Source organism: Cinclus cinclus, unplaced genomic scaffold, assembly GCF_963662255.1.
Source record: "Cinclus cinclus unplaced genomic scaffold, bCinCin1.1 SCAFFOLD_32, whole genome shotgun sequence".
Lineage (NCBI taxonomy): Eukaryota > Metazoa > Chordata > Aves > Passeriformes > Cinclidae > Cinclus > Cinclus cinclus.
The window spans coordinates 1,535,233-1,552,456 of NW_026912098.1; positions in this window are offsets into that span (position 1 = coordinate 1,535,233).

Sequence of the window (17,224 nt, forward strand, 5' to 3'; positions counted from 1 at the left end):
GTCTCTGTGTATGCCCACAGTCCATCCGAGTCCACCCATATTTCCCCTCAGCATTCCCAGTGTTCCCCAGTATGTCCCAGTCTTCCCCAGTATTTCCAAGGAAAATTGAACTTCTCAAGGTTGCCATGGCACCCAAACCCAGCAGTGGGGTCAGTGCAGTGTCCATGGCCACAGCCCCTGGCAGTGCCCAGTGCAGGTTGGGATGATGATCCACTCTCACAGCTGGCCCAGGGCAGCTCTGCAGTGGTTTTGGTGGCACCCTGGGCTGGCACACACCTGAGAAGTGTGTCTGTTTGCAGTGGGGGAAATTAGAAGATTGCTTCAAGAAAAAAGGAAAACCCCTTTGCCAGACCTCCTGAGGAGTGACCCTGGATCAGTATCGGTCACTGAATGCTGCAATCACCTCTGCTCTCTAGAGGACAGTAAAAAAAGATAGAACTTAAAACAGGAATGTGCATTTCTTAGAAGCTCTGTGAAATATTTCTCCATAACTGGAGTTGAAGCTTTCCACGTGAACTGCAGCAGACCAGAGGGAAATCAAGGCAGAGCTGTGGTTTGTTAGGAAACCTCTCAAGAACTCCAAGTCAGAATCGAAGTCCAAAGTTTCTTTCATTTTTAATGGGTCCCACTGAGGGACACAACTGAGAAAGTGTGCCCAGGTTGCAGTCAGAGCAGGAAATTAGAGGCAGTGATGACAGGACGGGACAAAGAGAAGCCAAGTCTTGGTGGCCTGGGGCACAGCAGGGACTGTGCCACCAAGGGCTGTGAGCAGACACCTTGTCCTGAGCCACTGGGGCCTCCTGGCACAGCCCCAGCAAGGCTGGGCACTGTCAGCCCTTGTCCTGCCCTCAGCATCCCCCCACATGCCAGTGGCCTCAGGGATCTGCTGGGACCAGTCCCTGGGGAGCCTTGGTCAGGAATGGCCCCGGGGGCTCCTTCATGCTGCCAGGGACTGCAGGTTTTTCCATGGACTTTGGGTTTTGCTTTTGCCTTGGAGTCTCTGAGAGCTTTGTGCAATCATGGCCTCCCATTCTCTGCTTTAATTAGTCTCTTGAGAGCCTTTCTCAGTAACAACAGTCAGTGGGGCTCATGGGATCTTTAAGGTACTTCAATTTTTGAGGTCCTTTCCTTTGTCCTTTCTTCTTTACGTCTGGGAGGTTTTTGTGCAATCATGGCCTCCAGTTCTCTCCTCCAAGGAGTCCATGAGGATCCTGTATTGGGGATGGACCCCAGTGGCACCCATTAATGCTTTGAGACACTTTGGGTTTTTCTTCTGACTCTCACTCTTTGAAAGATAACTGCAATCTCCTGTCAGGCCCTGAGGTTCAAGGGCGCAGCACCAAAAGCACCACGGGGCTCACTGGGATCAAGTAAGTCCTGACAAACCACGGCTCTGCCTTGATTTCCCTCTGGTCTGGTGCAGTTCATCAGGAAGGTTTTCAAATCCACTTAGGGAGAAATATTTCAAAGAGTTTCTAAGAAATATCCATTCCTATTTTGAATGAATGGTTTTTAATACTGCTCTGTTTAGAGCAGAGTTGACTGCAGCACTCTGTGACTGATATTGATCCTGGGTCTCTCCTCAGGAGCTCTGACCTGCTCTGAGGAGCTGTGACTTGAGGTCTGACCCAGTGTGGACAACCTTGCTCCATATTCCCCAACTCCATCCTGTCTGTCCTCCCTCATCTGGGACCTGCTTTGCTTGGAGAACTGGCTGCACTGAGACAGAGACAGGATTTTCCTTTACTTTTTTTAGAAGAATCTAGAATTCCTAACTTTCTCCATTAAAAACAGAGTCACTCCTCAGGTGTGTGCCAGCCCAAGGTGCCACCAAGGAGGTTCCCCTTCCCTAAAGCAGAACCCTGGAAAGAATGTTTGAGACCTTTGAAATCCTTGGTTCCCTGAGGCCTTGCAGTGTCACAAAGGTCCCTTGGTTCCATGAGGTTCACTGGTGTCACCATGGTCTCTCTCCCTGGTTCCAGGAGGTTCATTGGTGTCACCATGGTCTCTCTCCTTGGCTCCAGGAGCCATCACAATGTCACAACACCCCCCTGGTTCCAGGAGGTTCATTGGTGTCACCATGGTCTCTCTCCTTGGTTCCAGGAGCCATCACAATGTCACAACGGCCCCCTGGTTCCATGAGGTTCCTGCAGCAGGACTTCCCCTGTGGCACAGCAGAGCTCATCTGTTCTCTCCATCAGCTGGGCCATCACTCAGGGCATCTTCCCCCTCTCAGCAATTGCTGAGATAACCCAGGCTGGACATCTGTCCTGTGCTGAGTTCTCTCTGGTGCCAGGGAGGTGGAATTCCCAGCTGACCATGAACATCCTGCCTTGAGAGCAGACTGAAGGGAGGGAGATAAGCCTTGAATTTCTGAGTGACACACACTTCACTGTACAAACTATAAAATATACACAAAACTTTCACCAAACAAAACTCTTCTGCATAGTCCCTGGAAACAGGTAGGGCTTCACTCCCATATCTGGATGAATCTTCATGGTTCCTTTTCTGGAAGCTGAGTGAAAGGGCTCCATGTGCACTCCCTCATCAGTTCAGTGGTAAGTTACATTGACTCCTGATCTCTGCTATTTCTTCACTGGCTGTAATAGAGGTAACTTTATTGTGCAGTGTCTTTGTAGTTCTGTTTATCCTGCGCACTACGTATGTTACTTAAAGTCTCTTGTCTGTTAATCTTGAGTCGATTCAAAATAAATATTTCATTTTATATTAGACATAATTTGCCATTCTAAAGAACTTGTGAGCAAAGGGAGTTTGGGGTTCAGGTATCCTGAAACAGAGCTACTGCCAGAAACCTGAGCATAAGGCAGGAGTTGTCTAAGTTTTCACTAAAGTTTTAACATATTTCATTTAAAAACAATGAACAAGAAATTTTTTCCCATTTATTCTTTTCCTGTTTATAGATTGATCTGACCAGTCTCCAGTTTATATTGATCCCCAGCATCACCTCACGCACTCTGAACAAATATGAACATCAAGACCGTTTATGGCTGACAATCAGTCACACTCTGTCCCTACCCCCACCCCACCATTTCCCTCTTCCAAGCCCTGGCACTCAGAGCAGCCCAGTGCAAATCTGAGCTTCCTCCAGTCCAGGCTGTGCCTGCAGCTTTCAGCTCCTTGGCACCAAGTCCCAGCTGCTTTCCTTGGAGAAGGAGCTGCCCCAGACACAGAGGGATGTTCATTTGGGGTCAGCAAACAGAAGCCAAGGCAGGCCCAGCTCCATGGCAAACACAAGTGCAGCCCAAGGAGTGCTGGGCAATGGAGCCACATGCAGGGGTGTCCCCAGGGCTCAGGACTGGGGCCAGGGCAGTTCAGTGTGTTCCTTGCTGATGTGGACCAGGCCATGGAGGGCACCCTGAGTCAGTGTCCAGGGGAGCCCAAGCTGGCTGGGAGTGTGGCTGTGCTGCAGGGCAGCAAGCTCTGCACAGGGATCTGGCCAGGCTGGAGCCATGGGCCCAGGACAATTGGATGAGCTTCAGCAAGGCCAAGGGCCGGCTCCTGCCCTGGGCTCACAACCACCCCAAATCCCTGGCCGTGCCCTGCCCCTGATCCCCACAGCCTGTCCTGTTTCCTTCATCCCTGCATTGCCAGGGACTTTGTGGGACAAGGGAGCTCTGCTGTGGCTGTGGAGGGAGGTGCAAGAGCCACCAGTGCAGTGGGCACCACAGCTCATCAGGTTTGTGTCCTTTGGGGGTCAGGAACTGCTGAGACTCAGAGGCACAGGTAGGTTTCTCTTCATGGCCCACAGAAGAAATGTTTTAATGATATAATTTATTAAACATCAAAATTCCTTCCTCAGTCCTGTGCTCTGTCAAATAGTATCTGATGTGTCCACCATGCACAAGGGATTTCCATGCAGGAACAGTTTCAGACAAAGATTAGAAAGGGTGGTTCTGTGACAAATGAAAGTATTACTAAGATGCTGACTGATGTGGAATGACCAGAGAAAATCTGGAGGAGGAAATCTGGGAGCAATGGGAAGGCCATGGAATCATCCGGTCTACTGAAGAGATGTCCTTAGACGAGGCCATTTAAACAGGAGAGCTGGAAATTCCCAAATGACAAGGGACATAAAATTAAGGAGAGTAGAGTGGTTACACCAGTAGAGGGGAAGAGCAGGATTTCTTTGCCTGTCATCAGTGAAGTTCTAGGAAATTTTTTTTCTCTTCTGGTGGGAAAACTTGGATGTTTCTTAAAGTACTCAAATGCCCCAACTAATGAGATGTGGTTGTGAACCTCATAAGCATCAGGTCCCCTACAGCCCCAGAGGGTTCCTGTCCCATAAACATCTGCTCTGGCCCATTCCAAAATTGAGAGAAGCATTATCCCGGGATCATCAGGGAGCTGAGTGTGGAAGGGAACGCAGTAAGTCCTCTCTGAGCTCCCCTCATTCCCCTCGCCTGGGATAAGATCTATCTGGACATCTGGGCTCAGAGAGTGGTGGGGAATGGTTCCACATCCAGCATGGTTGCGGTAGTGTCCCCCCAGGATCAGTCTGAGCCCAGCCCTGTTTAACATCTTTCCTGATGATTTTGAGAAGGGAACCCAGTCTACCATCATCAAATGTGCAGATGGCACCAAGCTGGGTGTGAGTGTGGATATGCTGGAGGGTAGGAGGGCTCTGCAGAGGGACCTGGACAGGCTGGATCCAGGGCCCAAATCCAACAGGGTGAGGTTTAACAAGACCAAGAGCTGGGTCCTGCACCTTGACCACAACAACCCCTGCAGTGCTCCAGGCTGGGGACAGAGTGGCTGGAGAGGGGCCAGGCAGAAAGGGACCTGAGGGCAGTGATGGACAGCAGGGTGGACATGAGCCAGCAGTGTGCCCAGGTGGGCAATGGCACCTGGCCTGGATCAGGAATGGTGTGGCCAGCTGTGCCATCACTGATCTGTCCCCAGCTCTGCACACAGACATTGCTGCTGCAGCTCCAGGGAAGGGAACACAAGGGGCATCTGTCATGAAAAGGCTTTTGGGATATCCTTTATTTAATTTCAAACCACCAAGAGCACAGCTCTGCATTGACACAATCTGTGGGTCACAGTAAATGGGGAGAGGAATAAAGGAGAGAAGGCAGAAACAATGGTCTTGGTTTATGGACAATACCAAAAACTGAAAACACAGAAGAAAAAAAAAACAAACTAAGAGAACTATCAAAGATGACTATTAGTACAAGAAATATACAGATTTTGGCAACCACTTAAATGCTTCCTAAATTGTCCAGTCATCAGTGTCCACACTGCAGCCTTGATCTCCTGGTTCCTCAGGCTGTAGATGAGGGGGTTCAGGGCTGGAGGCACCACTGAGTACAGAACTGACAGGGCCAGATCCAGGGATGGGGAGGAGATGGAGGGGGGCTTCAGGTAGGCAAACACTGCTGTGCAGATGAACAGAGAGACCACGGCCAGGTGAGGGAGGAAAAGGGTGGAAAAGGCTTTGTGCCGTCCCTGCTCAGAGGGGATCCTCAGCACAGCCCTGAAGATCTGCACATAGGAGAAAACAATGAACACAAAACAACCAAAAGCTAAACAGACACTAACAGCAAGAAGCCCAAGTTCCCTGAGGTAGGAGTGTGAGCAGGAGAGTTTGAGGATCTGAGGGATTTCACAGAAGAACTGGCCCAGGGCATTGCCATGGCACAGGGGCAGGGAAAATGTATTGGCTGTGTGCAGCAGAGCATTGAGAAAGGCACTGGCCCAGGCAGCTGCTGCCATGTGGGCACAAGCTCTGCTGCCCAGGAGGGTCCCGTAGTGCAGGGGTTTGCAGATGGACACGTAGCGGTCGTAGCACATGATGGTCAGGAGGGAAAACTCTGCTGAGATGAAGAACAAAAAGAAAAACACCTGAGCAGCACATGCAGAGTAGGAGATGTTGTTGGTGTGCCAGAGGGAATTGTGCATGGCTTTGGGGACAGTGGTGCAGATGGAGCCCAGGTCAGTGAGGGCCAGGTTGAGCAGGAAGAAGAACATGGGGGTGTGCAGGTGGTGGCCGCAGGCTACGGCGCTGATGATGAGGCCGTTGGCCAGGAGGGCAGCCAGGGAGATGCCCAGGAAGAGGCAGAAGTGCAGGAGCTGCAGCTGCCGCGTGTCTGCCAATGCCAGCAGGAGGAAGTGCCTGATGGAGCTGCTGTTGGACATTTCTGCACTCTGGGCCTTGTGGGCTGTTGAATGAAAACATTGACAGATTGCGACCAAGTTTCTTGACTCAAGAAGCATTTTTGTAAGAATCCCTTCAAAATACTTGCTTTCCTGTGGGAGATCTCTGCTAAAATCTTTGAGTTTGGCTATCTGCTCTTGCTGATTTCCTGCCTCATATTCAGCATTGCACTCAGCCTGAACAGTGGTGTGCCCAGAGGGAAAACAGGCTTCCCTTTGCCCCAGGGTACTCAGACCTGCTGGTCCAACAAAGGTGGCCTTTTTTCATTAAACCTCAAACAATTTCACTGTTTTTGCACTTAAAAGATGCTTGAAAAATAAAATAGTCTTTCAGAAAGGTCCACGTCTAAAATAAATTTCCAAAAAATTATGGTTTTTTTTCTCTGTTCCAATGGACAGAGAAGTATATCCAGAGCTGGTCTGACTCTTTGCTTCCTGGAGCTGTGCCCACTGGAAGCTGTTTCTCAGTATCCAAGGCTTGTCCCTGCCAGTGCTGCCAGAGCCCAGCCCAGCCCTGGGGGCTCAGCTCTGCCCTGCAGACCCCTCCCAGCACAGGGCACTGCCCAGGGGCATCTCCCTGGCAGCAGGGCCTGAAGGGCAGCTCAGACAAACTGAGATGCTGCAAGCCAAGGTGCTGCTGCTGCTGTCTGTAGGCAGAGCAGGCTGAGGAGGAGGCACTTTGTGAGGCAGATCTGAGGCACATCTGCTGATGCCCAGGGGGACAGTGCAGGAGTCTCAGGGACACAGACACACCTGACAGCCCCTTTGCCTTGCCTTGAGGAGAGAGCTGAGAGCAGCCCTGGCCATGCAGCAGCATCTCCAGAGCAGGAGGAATCTGCCCTGATGGGGGTGGCTCCTTCCACCTCCAACTTCTGCCCACAGTCCATGGGGAGCTGCCAGGCAGGCTGAGAGCTGTCCCTGGCAGGTGGCACATGCCCTGGGCTGGCCAAGAGCCCTGAGGGCTGCAGGAGCTGCTCTGCAGGACAGCCCTGGGCAGCCCTGGCTGCAGCCCCAGCTTCAGCCCCTGCAGCCGTCCCTGGCAGCAGCACTGGCAGAGTCCTCCTGACACATCCCCCAGGCTGTGGGCTGTGCTGGCTGCAGGAGATCCCTCCAGGAGCACAGGGGACATTGCCCTGCACCCAGAGACTCACCATGTCCACGCCTGTGAAGATGTTCCCCCAAGTGAATTCTCAGCTCAATGTCCTCCCAGTCCTGATTGCCTTTATCCTGTCTGTGCCTGGCTCCTGTCCCCTCAGTGCCTGCAGGCAGTGCCCTCAGCCCTGCTGGGCTGGGAGAGGAGCTGCAAATCAGGAGAAATGCCCTTTTTGAAGCTTTTCTTAGTTTACCTTAGGAGCCACCTCTGTGCCCTGAGCTCAACGCATCTCAGCTGCACAGACACAGCACAAGGACTTTAATGACCCTCTTGGGGACTGGGTGCTGTTTACATCAGACTCAGTCCCTCAGAGAGTGTTCAAAGAACTTCTCAAGAACTCAAAACTAAAAGAGAACTCTAAACTTACCTGAAGTTTTAATGGGTTCCACTGAGGGACACAACTGAGTAATTGTCCCAGGTTCCAGTTAGAGCAGAACACTGGAGGCAGTGATGACAGGAGGGGACAAACAAGGGAAAGGTGTCCCTGATGCTGAGCAAACCTGGATATGTCTCAGCAATGCCAAGGGCCAAGGGCTGAGCCCCAGCCCCTGGCAAGGCAGATCCTGTCCCTCCCTCCTTGCTCAGGGCTCTTCCCGGGGCACTGGGCTCTGGGGATGTGCAATGCCAAGGGCAGCACCATGGGGCGGCCCCTGCCAGGCTGCTGAGCAGGGACAAGGAGGCAATGAGGCCCCAGCACAGCAAGGCTCACTTGTCCCCTGCTGGCCAAGGGCCCAGGGCCAGCAGCCATGGCCAAAGTGCTGCAGCACTTGGCTCTGGCAGGGCCTTTCAGCTGCTGCCCATCCCTGTGCCCTCTGCAGCCCAGGCTGTCCTACGGTGTCCATGCCCTGCCCCTCTGTCCCTGCAGGCTGTCCTCATCCCCCGGCTGCCCCACCTGGCTGGCCCCTTCCTTTGCTGACAGCTCTGCATCCTGCCTGCCTCTGCCTGCACACACAAAGCCTTGGGCTGCTCCAGACTCCTTCTGGATGCCAGGTTTCACTACAGCCCTGCCCTGGGAGAGAAATTTCTTTAACCTTGGGTCCAGTCTGAACCATCCCAGCTGCTCTTGGCATCAATTCTTTCTTTTTTTCTCAGGCTGTTTTCAACTATGTCCAAAGGATCCTCTATCTATGAAACCTCCCTTCTCTCCCTCCCTGGGCTCTCTTCTTCTGTCCTCAGTCTCCACTGAACACAGAGCTCCTTTGTCCTTATACATTGGTCATGTTCTTGCAGCCTCCAAACCCAAACTTGGGAGATTCACAGAATTCTTAGAATTCACAAAACTCACAGAATGAGTGGGTTGGAAGACACCTTCAGGAACATCAAGTCTAACCCCTGCCCTAACACCTCACCTTGACCATGGCCACAAGTGCCACATACAGTGTTTTTTTTAACACATCCAGGGTGTTGACTCCACCACCTCCCTGGGCAGACCATTCCAGTACTTCATCACTCTTTCCATGAAAAATTTTAGTCAGTATATAAGGTTTGGGGGAATTAAACATGTGACCGGGACACCTAATTCCCCAACTGGTCAAGCCATAGTAGAAAGAGCTAACGGAACAGTAAAACAATACCTAAAGAAATTTAGGGAGGTAAAAGAACCACAAGAAAAACTATTAAGATGTCTTTTTGTATTGAATTATTTGTGTGTATTTGGGGAGAATAAGATCCCAGCGGCGATAAGACACTATTCGCCCCCAGTGGAGGAAACAAAGGAGCACATCTGGGTGCTCTATCAAGATCCGAAAACGGGGGCCTGGGGTGGGCCAGCAGAAGTTTTATACTGGGGACGAGGTTATCTTTGTGTGTCTACGCCAACAGGGCCACTATGGGTTCTGGCCAGGTGGACTAAAGCAGCTGTGAAGGAAGTTGAGGATGTCACCCGAACTGTCAGATGATCCAAAGACGGACCTCCTGCGCGACCATCTGGCCCTTGACCCGCTTCTCCAAACATTGCAAGGTGTTGTTGGCAGACCACTTAGCTGGAACTGGGAAAGGGCAGAAGACGTGATTCACCTTGCTAGACTGTTAAAGGAAGAGGTGGCCAGTCAGATTGGACTGGCATCATGGTGCTGTTTGGATTGTGGGGCTGGTGATGAGGTGATAGTGCTGTAGAGGTGTGGGGGATGTGGTGAAAAAGTGTTGGATCGTCAATTGGCCCTGCACTACCCCCTCTGCCTATCCTGCCGGTGGCGGGAACAGCGCAAATCTTGGTGGAGAGACGCTCAAAATTTAACCAAATCAAGGTCATTGCGAGAGGCACGCCAGCTTTTTGAGAATCGAGAAGAATGGGGACGGTTGGTAGCTAAGTGGGAAGTTATACAATGTACTAAGTATATAGCTTGTTGCTTGCAAACGAGAATTTTTGCAATAGTATGTGAAAAGAAAAGTGGCTTTTGTAAGGGCTTGTCAGGCCGAGACCTAGAACAGCTTGCACAGAGAGCACCCGAGCAGGTTGAGGCATTGGCGGTGCGTGGCTCCTTGAAAGCTTTAGATAAGCTTAATCAAAAACTAAGTAAGTTAGGAATTACAACCTAAAAATGATAAATATTGGATTAGTGTTCTGTGACTGCAAGTTGCCTGTTACCCTTGGGTTCCTGCTCGACCCAAAGAAAACGTGTGGGTAACCCTGGCCAATAAAACAGGCCAGGAGGCCATATGTTTGTCCCTCTCTTCTCCAGGCAACTCTTTTTCCACCTGTTTGGTAGGGGTACCTGTAGAACCCCCATGCCTGCAGCAGGTTTTTAGTTGTCAATCTAATAACTCAAGGGCTTATGCGGACCAATGGGACAGTACGATCCCATACTTCCCATTAGCATCAATGGAGCCCCAGGAACTAGAGCTGTTGGCATCGGTAGCAGCAGACTGGTGCATCTTCTTTAACTGGTCAAGTGTCCAAAGACGGAAGATAGGCACCAACCATACTGTCATTGTTAACTCCAGTCTGCCGGTTTATAGAAACTCCTCAGCATGGTGCAATTATACGAGCAATATCATTTCTCGCTCTTCAAATAATCCCATACAGTTGCTAACTGGAATCTTTTTAATATGTGGAGATAGAGCCTGGCCTAACTTCCCTTCCCGATTAGTGGGCGGGCCCTGTACATTAGGTTGGCTTACATTGCTTACTCCTAACAACTCCATGATATTACAGGCACATAAACAGCACTATCGTGCCAAAAGATTCGCGCATGCCTTTGATGCCAAATGTGATGACCGAGCCAAATTCTGGTCCCCAGAACAAATTATGGCAGCATCATTTTTAGCTCCGGGACTAGCAAGCGCAGGAGCATTAGACCTTTTAAATAAACTAGGCTGCTGGCTCACAAAACAAACTAACGCCACGACGACTGCTATATCAGAACTTTTATTAGATACTGATTCAATACGCCATGCTACGCCACAGAACAGAGCTGCAATAGATTTTTTGCTATTAGCTCAAGGACATGGATGTGAAGAATTCGAGGGGATGTGTTGCATGAACCTTTCTGATCACTCAAAATCAATTCACGCACAGTTGGCTAAGCTACAAACACTTACTAGTCATTTGCAGCAGAATACCGGACCAGGTCTGACAGATTGGCTGTGATCTTTAGGACTAGGCCCTTGGGTAACATCTTTATTACAACAATTAATTTGATTGGCATTGTTGTTTTAGTTATTTTGATTTTTGTGCCCTGTATTTTAAACTGTATACGCCAAGCCATTCAACTATCGGTCAACAAGGCCACTACCAGTGCCTTTATTTATAACTCCCTTAATAAAGACGGGGGAATTGTGGAAGAATGGCTTAGAGAGAAAGACCATATTCCCATGCAAGAACTAGCTGACGGGAAAATACTGGGCTTTGGGAAAATACTGACAGTAGATATTTTGAAGGACAGCATTTTCTTGAGCAACAGATATGCAATCATTTTTGCAATAACAGCATACTGCAGTTAAGATAGCATGCAGAACCTCCACAGCTAAAAGATCACAAGAAGGAGGAACTGGGTGGGACTGACCTTTGCTGTGGTAGCCAATGATGAGCTTGCTTTTGCTCTATGTATGAGCTTAATTATTGATGATATAAATGTAAACAAAAGCATTCAATAAAGTGAGGCTTGCTGATCATTCACATTGAGTGCTGCATTTCTCCTGCCAACTCCGACAGACAACAGTGGCAAATTGACTTTCCAGAACTCCCCAGAAAAGGGGGGTAGGGATATTTGCTGGTGTTTACAGATTCCTTTTCAGGGTGCCCAGAGGCTTTATCCACCAGAACTGCCAAAGCCTGGGAGGTAACCAGGGTGTTGTTACAAGAGATAATAGCACACTTCAGAGTTCCAGCCACGGTATCTTCAGATAGAGGGCCACATTTGATTTCAAAAATAGTGCACCTAATCAGTCGTCACCTGGGCATAGACTGGGAGATCCATACCCCATATGGTCCACAGTCAAGTGGCCGAGTAGAGAAAATTAGTCATTAAATAAAGCAGCAAATTGTGAGGCTAGGACAAGAAGCTAATTTACCCTGGCCTCAAGCTCTCCCACTGGCATTGATGTGGATCTGAACCAAGCCAGGAGACAAAGAAAAACTAAGTTCCTTTGAAATGCTTTATGGGAGACCATATGGAGTGCAAAAGGGATTGTCCACTGAAGTGGGGGAAGAAAGGATGATTGCCTGTATGGTAGCCTTAAGTGAGAAACTCAGAGAAATTGAGAAACATGTGGCTGGAACTCAGAGCAGAGGGACAGACGGAGCAGTGCAGGACACACAGCCTGGAGATGATGTGTATGTTAATTCTCTTACAGAGAGAACTCTGGAGCCACAGTGGGAGGGTCCATACCAGGTGCTCCTTACTGGAGGATGTTAAAGTGGAGAGCAGCACTGACTTCCTTAGTGGCAATACATGGAGATGCAATGAGGGATACACGCCGAGAAGAGCGAGCTGTGGAGGTAAACTGGAAAAAGGAAAAGGTATCAATATTATTAAGTAAAAGAATTTATTAATTTTCTAGAATATGGGGTCTGAGTCCGAGGAATTGAGAATTAAGAATCGAGCATCAAGAAATGCTTTGAGTAAAAGGGGGCTGACAAAAGCATATGGAATTCCTAAACATTTACTGTGCGTACAAGAAGAGGAGGAGAGCAAAGTTACAAGATGAGATAAAGAGCTAGAATGCACAAACAGGATGCAAGGACCACAGGACAAAGGGGTTTTGCAGAGCCCTGAAGCAGGAAAACTGGTATCAAAGTCCAGAAGATGACCAATGGGCTAAAAAAGAGTATGCACAAGCAGACAAGGTGAAAAGTTCAATGGAGAGGAAGACTGTTTACTTCATCCCAAGGACCCTCAGACGACCACCAGAGTGACCAACAAGGAGCAGTGCTCAGTCCCACAGAGGCGTGGAGCTAATTTTAATACAAAGCTGGGACAAACAGGGTTAGGAAATGAACATGTGTTAGGTGAATTGTGTAGTCCTGGTTTGTAGAGAATAAAAAGAGAGGCACTGTTGGATCCCAGAAACCTGGGGTTTTTGAGGTTTCTGTGCTGGCAGGCACTGACCCACTGGAGAGCACTGCTTTTGACCTGAGGCCTTTCTTGGAGACGGCTTCTAGATAGCAGTGATGAAGTTCAAATGACGAGTGTGTAGTGAAATAGAAGTGTGTGCTTTCCCATGGTGATGGGTTTTAAATTGGAGGGTTTTATAGTATAGCAATAGGTATGAGACAAAAAGGAGGATTTTTGGTGTTGTCTCTTCCAGTTTTCACCTTCCTTCTTCCTCCTCCTTCTTCATGGGTTTCAGGTAGCAGTTTCTGGTTGGTCAGGCAGTGTCACCCTAAGGGACATGGGAATTCAGTTATTGGATTAAAAGCATCAATGATACAGGTGTTAATTCTCTATTGGACTCTTTAGCTCTAAAAGACCTTGTAGCTACATGTGTGTTCCTTTCCTACAGGAAAAAAGCAACTTTCACCTCCAGGCACCCATGGCCAAAATTTGGGAATCTACCTCCAGAATTCCCTATCTCCAAGAACAGCTCCCAGACAAAAGCTGCCAGGACTGAAAGGTCTGGCTGGCCTTGGCTTCCTGAGGGCTGGCTCTCATCTGCCTTTTGAAACACTGGGCCTCCATTTTTTCTTTCCTAATGAAAAGAACTCTTCTTCCATTCAGGTACAACCAAAATTGAGATTCAATCTCTAAAAATCCCTGTGTCCAAGGATTTCCCCCAGATGAAAGGTGCCAGGAGAGACAGGTCTGGCTGGCTTGGCCTAAGGGTGGCCACCTCTCATCTTCTTCCAAAGCACTTGGGCTTCGCACTTTTCTTTCCTATGGATGAAAACATCCATCTCGACCACACGCCCATGGCCAAAATTGGGATTCCAGCTCCAAAACTCCGTACATTCAAGGATTGCTCCCAAGGGAAAGCTGCCAGAACAGAGAGCTCAGGCTGCCCTTGGTCTCTGGTGGCCGCCTTTCATCTGCTCCTGAAACACTGGTGTTCTGTGCTTTCCTTCCTACAGAAAAGAACTGTCCTTGTCCTCCAGATTTCCATGTCTGAAATTGGTATTCCACCTCTAAAATTCAGTATATCTAGGAATTACTCCCAGACAGAATCTGCAAATAGCAACAGGTCTGGCTGTCCTTGGCCTCTGGTGACTGCCCCACATCTGCCCCTGCAACACAGGGGGTCAGCTGTTTCCTTCCTATGGAGATGGTTGTGACACCTTTGGGAGCCCGTGGCCCCAAGGACATCACTGTGGCACTGCTGGGCTGCATGGTGCCAAGGGGCCGGTGTGAAGCAGCAGGGCTGTGTGGAACCAAGAGGCCATTGTTGCATTACAGGGCCTTGTGCAGCCAAAGGGGAACTGTGATCCTGCAGGGCACCGTGGATCTATGGAGAACATTGTGGCATTGCAGGGCCCCATGGAATCGTGGAGACCACTGTGACACTGTGGGGTCCCATGGAACCAAGGGGACATGGAACAGCTCTGGCTGGCCTTGGCCTCCTGGGTCCACCTGGCAGGTCTGGCTGATCCTGACATGTTGAGAGGTGCATCTCATCAGCCCCTGGAACACTGGGGCTCTGGGCTTTCCTTTTGATGTGAAAGAACCATCCACCTTTCCAGGTGTGCAAGGATAGAATTGGCACTGCCCATAAAAAGTTCTCCGTAGACAAGGGTTGCTCCCAGCCAAAATCTGCCAGGACAGACAACTCTGGCTGGCCTTGGTCTCCTGAGGGCTGCCTCTCATCTACCACCACACACTGGGACTCAGTGCTTTCCTTCCAGTGGGAAAGAACTGCCCTCCTTACCAAGCTGCCAATGCCCAAAACTGGGATTCCACCTCCAAAATTGCATCTGTCCAAGAACTGGGTCCAGACAAAAGTAGCCAGGACAGACAGGTTCTCTGGTGATTTCCTTAGAGCACAATGTTTTCATTTGCCAACACCTTGGAGAGGGCCCAGAGATCACCAGGCAGCAACTCACAGAACAAGAGGACACAGCCTCAAATTGTGTCTAGGGAAAATTTGGCTGGATACTAGGAAAAAAGATTTTGACGGAAAGAGTGATAAAAGTACTGGAATGATCTGCCCAGTGAGGTGGTGGAGTCACCATCCATGGATGTGTTAAAACAAAGACTGGATGTGGTAATTTGGGCCATGGTCAAGTTGAGGTGTTAGGGCATGGGTTGGATTTGATGTTCTTGAAGGTCTCTTCCAAACTAGTCAATCTGTGAAATCGCTAAATTCTGTGAATTCTGTGAATCTCAGAAGTTTGGGTTTGGAGGCAGCAATAACATGACCTCTGTATAAGGACAAAACAGCTCTGTGTTCAGTGGAGTGGAGATTGGCGACAGAAGAAGAGAGCCCAGGGAGTGATTCAAGGGAGGTTTCATAGATGGAGGATCCTTTAGACATAGCTGAAAACAGGCTGAGAAAGAAAGAATTAATGCCAAGAGCAGCTGGGATGGTCCAGACTGGACACAAGGTTAAAGAAATTTTTCTCCCAGAGCAGGGCTGTGTGCAGCACATCCCCCAGAAGGAGTCTGGAGCAGCCCAAGGCTTTGTGTGTGCAGGCAGAGGCAGGCAGGACGCAGAGCTGTCAGCAAAGGAAGGGGCCAGCCAGGTGGGGCAGCCGGGGGATGAGGACAGCCTGCAGGGACAGAGGGGCAGGGCATGGACACCGTAGGACAGCCTGGGCTGCAGAGGGCACAGGGATGGGCAGCAGCTGAAAGGCCCTGCCAGAGCCAAGTGCTGCAGCACTTTGGCCATGGCTGCTGGCCCTGGGCCCTTGGCCAGCAGGGGACAAGTGAGCCTTGCTGTGCTGGGGCCTCATTGCCTCCTTGTCCCTGCTCAGCAGCCTGGCAGGGGCCGCCCCATGGTGCTGCCCTTGGCATTGCACATCCCCAGAGCCCAGTGCCCCGGGAAGAGCCCTGAGCAAGGAGGGAGGGACAGGATCTGCCTTGCCAGGGGCTGGGGCTCAGCCCTTGGCCCTTGGCATTGCTGAGACACATCCAGGTTTGCTCAGCATCAGGGACACCTTTCCCTTTTTTCCCCTCCTGTAATTGCTGCCACCAGTGTTCTGCTCTACCTGGTACCTGGGACACTTACTCAGTTGTGTCCCTCAGTGGAATCCATTAAAACTTCAGGTAAGTTTAGAGTTCTCTTTTAGTTCTGAGTTCTTGAGAAGTTCTTTGAACACTCTCTGAGGGACTGAGTCTGATGTAAACAGCACCCAGTCCCCAAGAGGGTCATTAATGTCCTTGTGCTGTGTCTGTGCAGCTGAGATGGGTTGAGCTCCTGGCACAGAGGCAGCTAACAAGGCAAACCAAGAAAAGCTTGAAAAAGACATTTCTGCTGAGCAGCAGCTCCTGTCCCAGCCCAGCAGGGCTGAGGGCACTGCCTGCAGGCACTGAGGGGACAGGAGCCAGGCACAGACAGGATAAAGGCAATCAGGACTGGGAAGACATTGAGCTGAGACTTCACTTGGGGAAACATCTTCACAGGCCTGGACATGGTGAGTCTGTGGGTGCAGGGCAATGTCCCCTGTGCTCCTGGAGGGATCTCCTGCAGCCAGCACAGCCCACAGCCTGGGGGATGTGTCAGGAGGACTCTGCCAGTGCTGCTGCCAGGGACAGCTGCAGGGGCTGAAGCTGGGGCTGCAGCCAGGGCTGCCCAGGGCTGTCCTGCAGAGCAGCTCCTGCAGCCCTCAGGGCTCTTGGCCAGCCCAGGGCATGTGCCACCTGCCAGGGACAGCTCTCAGCCTGCCTGGCAGCTCCCCATGGACTGTGGGCAGAAGTTGGAGGTGGAAGGAGCCACCCCCATCAGGGCAGATTCCTCCTGCTCTGGAGATGCTGCTGCATGGCCAGGGCTGCTCTCAGCTCTCTCCTCAAGGCAAGGCAAAGGGGCTGTCAGGTGTGTCTGTGTCCCTGAGACTCCTGCACTGTCCCCCTGGGCATCAGCAGATGTGCCTCAGATCTGCCTCACAAAGTGCCTCCTCCTCAGCCTGCTCTGCCTACAGACAGCAGCAGCAGCACCTTGGCTTGCAGCATCTCAGTTTGTCTGAGCTGCCCTTCAGGCCCTGCTGCCAGGGAGATGCCCCTGGGCAGTGCCCTGTGCTGGGAGGGGTCTGCAGGGCAGAGCTGAGCCCCCAGGGCTGGGCTGGGCTCTGGCAGCACTGGCAGGGACAAGCCTTGGATAAAGAGAAACAGCTCCCAGTGGGCACAACTCCAGGCAGCAGAGAACCAGACCAGCTCTGGATACACCTCACTGTCCATTGGAACAGACAAAAAAAATAAGTTTTTGGAAATTTATTTTGGAATTGGACCTTTCAAAAGGACTAATTCATTTTTCAAGCACTCTTTAAGTGCAAAAACCCTGAAATAAAATGAGGTTCAATGAAAAAATGCC